The sequence below is a fragment of the Papaver somniferum genome, chromosome 7 (genome assembly GCF_003573695.1).
Source record: "Papaver somniferum cultivar HN1 chromosome 7, ASM357369v1, whole genome shotgun sequence".
NCBI classification, from domain to species: domain Eukaryota; kingdom Viridiplantae; phylum Streptophyta; class Magnoliopsida; order Ranunculales; family Papaveraceae; genus Papaver; species Papaver somniferum.
Window position 1 is genome coordinate 12,722,538 of NC_039364.1, and position 4,517 is coordinate 12,727,054.

The window sequence follows — 4,517 nt, forward strand, 5'->3', positions numbered from 1 at the left end:
TTCATCCGTTTACATAAGTGTATCATATCGTGCTTTAATGCTGCGATACTAAGACGATAAATTTCAGCAATGCAGAGACAAACTTAAATCTCTAAGTCTCGCAGTCATAAGTATTCAAACTCAATTGTGGAATTAATATTAATGGATTCTTCCTTTATAGAATCCATACATCCAAAAAATTGAAGTCTGAAAACCGAATCAACTCTGTTGGGTTTGCTAACTAATTATAAGACATAAATTAAAAAAGTATCTCAAAACTCTTGATAGCTTTCCTATAATTTGTTCTTCGATTCTTTAACATATCAACAACTTGTTATAAGTTTCATATCAGAATTAAGACGTAATGAAGATTTAATTTATATCTTCTATCTAACATGAAATAAAATATGTTAAATATGCTATTATCTCAAAATTCTTTGAATATTCGATATATGCCTTATCCGAGAGCTTTATTAATCCATAAAGTCAAGATCACTACGCGTAGGTAGTACGTCTTAACATACAAGACCAAGAGTATGAATTTGTCCCACTGATCTTGAGGTATATGCATAAATCTGTAATAATGTCATCCAAAACTTGAAACATTTATAGTTTTGTTGAATTTCATATACCATTATGGGAGGATGCTTAAATTTCATACTTTGATTTCTAAAATTTGTAGACTAAAATTTATCATTAATTAAGGCTATTTTCACATTTAATTAATGCAACTCATAGGTCGTACTGAGCTACTATTAATACTATGGAAATTATGAATAAGTCTTTCTTTGACACGAGAGAAAAAATTATTTACAGTCGTATTAGGTCGGAATGACCCACTTTCTCACAACTGATTTGTGTCTTTCGAGCAATTAAATAATATCCGAGACTTGACTTTCAACCAATGATTTTTGCTCACATAGCATCAATCCATTAATCAAAATTATTACACATAATATTTGTGAACCTAAAACCGAGTCTTTGTCATTCCATATCAAAATGTAATAAATTCTCGTAAGAAAATCACTGAAACAACATGAATAAATTTCTTTCAATCTCTGTTGAGACCTTCTTAATGGTGATTCATGTTGTTATCAAAACAATTCTTTATTGGCAGTAGTTATATTATGGAGTGTTGGATCAGTAATTTGTGGTCTTTCATTACTTACATTCTGATAATGAGAAGATTCACAATATCGGTAGAAATCTTAAACAAAGGGATCATTATCATGATTTCTTAAACAGATATATCCACGTACCCCCACTGATTATGTCATCGCTAATGAATTAATAATTTCGGTTTCAACAAATCTCATACTACAGTTAGAACACTAAAGAATACCATGTGGATTATTTAGGAAAACCATCGAAACAGTAATAGTTTTCAAATCCAATTTGCATTATTTGGAATGGAAGCCCTTGCCTCCAAGGCTCCAATTGAGCAACCATAACTTAAAGGTGATTTATGATTTCCAACCTTTCTAGTGCAAAATGTGTGTTTGAAACTGCTTTACTCGGAAATCTATCTAAATCACACAGTTGTAGAAAGAACATACAATCCCAGTCGTGTGGCCATTATGCATAACTCATATTACTTCTAACTATTTTTCATAAAAATATGATTTTGCCTTTTTCTATACACCATTATGCCAAGGATAGTTGGTTGATTAATGATTTTCTGTGGGGTTGTAGTGATAGTGGTTATAAAATGGGTTCTTTTCGAACTTGTGAAGGGAATAATTTTTTTTAGATTTAAATAAATTTTAAAAATGAAGCAAAAATAATTAACAAGTGCTGTGAATTTTTATGGAGAAAATAGAGGTGAAGATTCCACCATTCAACAATATTTATGTAATTTTATTTATTTTTTAATTATGCAAATTAAACAATTGATTTGATTCTTAATAAATGCCAAAAGCAGATTTCCAAAATATCAAATGTTAGTCGCAAGCATAATGCATCAAGAGTATAAAACTAAGCATGCATTATCAAGAGAAAATACATTTGATGAATAAAAACCATTTAAATCATATTTTTTCTCAATGCAATTAATCATATCAAAATATTGCAAAAATTAATAAAATAGAGATTACCACATAAATATTGTGAGAATGGCTTCCTCCGCCATCCCTGGGATTGGGTTTAGCTACTCATTGTGTAAACTTGCTCAAAATTGGTATTCATTGCTCAAGGTGTTTACAAATGATGAAATGGAGAAAATGATAAAAATCTGGTGTTTGCAACGTTTATAATTGTTGCAAATCACTGTTACAAAGAACGATAAATATGATGTGCAGTAGTATTTGAAATACTACGACCCGCAATAAATTGTCGTCGTCACTGTTGATAAACGACGGCCTTGGGTAGTGTGTTCTTCGTGTTCTTCAGCTTTGCAGCAGCAGAAATGGAAGCTCTGCAACTCGAATTTTCTCACTCTCTGATGCTCTGCAACTCTCCCAGACTCTCCTCCCCCCTCTAGGACTCCCATAGAGACTTTATATACTCCACAACTTCGAAATCTCCTGCCATAAATGCTGATAATCCTCCCAAATGTTCTTACAGTAAAAGCATTAACTCGGATATATATTTTTTTTCTTCTCACGCGTTTTACAGCTGCCATAATCTCTTTTTTTATATCATACACGCTTCAAACACGTTTTCAACACAGTGAAGATTAATTTAAACTCACGCTAACCTCAGATATACTCGGGGAGATCCCGTGATTGTCTCGTGTCTTTGTACGCAGAAATCCTTGTTTTTCTTCGACTCCGTGGGACTTACCAATCCTGTTAGGATACTACAGAATATTCCCAATCAAGTCAAGACAAACTCTCTGACTAGAACTCTTCCGAATTGGATCCATGCAGTCACGCAACAACTATCTCAACCATGCAGCACTGTTTCAAATTCCCGCCAAAAATATCGTTCAAAAGGTAGAAGATGGTGTCCCCCTAACCAAACCAGGGGTGCAAATAGCATGATCCCAACTGAGGTGCCCCTTAACCATAGCCGTGGTGCGAATAGCAATTTGGGGTGCAAATAGTATCTTTGCTGGGTTCCTCCGGGACATTTCTGGGACGCTTCCGGTGCATTTCTGGGGTGCCTCCGGTGCATTTCTGGGGTGCCTTTAGTAATTTTCTCCGGGGTGTAAAACACCACTTTTCGAGCAACTTTTTCTACACAAGTGTATTTCTTCAAAAACACCTAAACAAACATAAAAACACCATAATAAGAAAAAATGGGTACTAACAAAATACACAAAAGAGATGAAAATAGACACATAAATGCGTCTATCATTGGTCTTGTGTATTGAGCAACAAATCCAAACTTTTGGAGATACTACGTAAAAGATTTAGGATATTATCCTGTTTTGTAATACCTTTCACAATTTTCACCACCTTTATCAGACTTTATGATTTTCACTTTCTCTATAATTGCCTCTCAATTTCAATAATGAATGTTCGAGAAAACATCCACAAATTGAGATTCATAATGCAATTGATAGATGTACACAGTAACGCGAAAAATCATCAGGTGATAAACAATTTTATCTTCCAAAAAATGGATCATTAAAAGTCTACAAAATAATCATAATCAACAATTAATAAGAACAAAAGATGAAATTTATAATAGAGATAAATGAAAATTAAGCTTACAATAGTTTCATACCTTCAATAAGATTCTCCTGTGGGTAAAACCTTATCAAGGAACCATGTGAGACATGAAAAACATTAGTACATATTTTACCTTCTTATACACACAACATTATGTTTGTTTAATACCATAACTAGAATCACCTGTGGGCAACTCACGTCCTAAAATGTATTAACAAACTCCAATAATTCTAAATATGTTCAACCTAATATAATGTGAGTTGTAGTCACCTCTGGGTGGGTATTATTTCACATGTATATGAAACATTTAGATAACCTTAATGCTTTTTTAAATTTGTGAAGAAAAAACTACTTGTGAACATCATTGTTCTAATCGTTAAATCAAACTAAGGGGACTCAAAATTTACAACATTTACCAGATAAGAGCATAGCATCACTGTGAAAAGAAAATCCAAAAGACAGGAATAGCCCAAGAGGCAGGGTGCATCTTATAATTTCTTCTTGATCAGCTAATACTCCATAAGAAGAAGAGTCAAGTATATACTTTTGTTTGAATGTTCTTATTGAGCATTAACTTCACAAACACTCAAAGAAGTTCACAAGTATATACTTGACACAAGAAGCAAACACAATAAGGATAAAGGAATGAGAGAGACATGAGAACAACAAAGGCAAAAGCGAAGAGGCGTAGACACTTCAAGATAAAAACGTTATTTACAATTTACACAAGGGTATGGCAGATATTTCAGAATGCCACCCCTCAAAGTTACAACGAAAGAAGATCTCAAGTAGGAAAGATTCAAAAAAAAGTTCAGATATCGCCACCATCAGGCTTATCGAATCCAGCATCAATAGTCTTGTCATGAGTTCCGAGGTCCTCGTCCGTCTCGGTCTCTTCGTCGTCCTTCGATCCACCTGCGGATG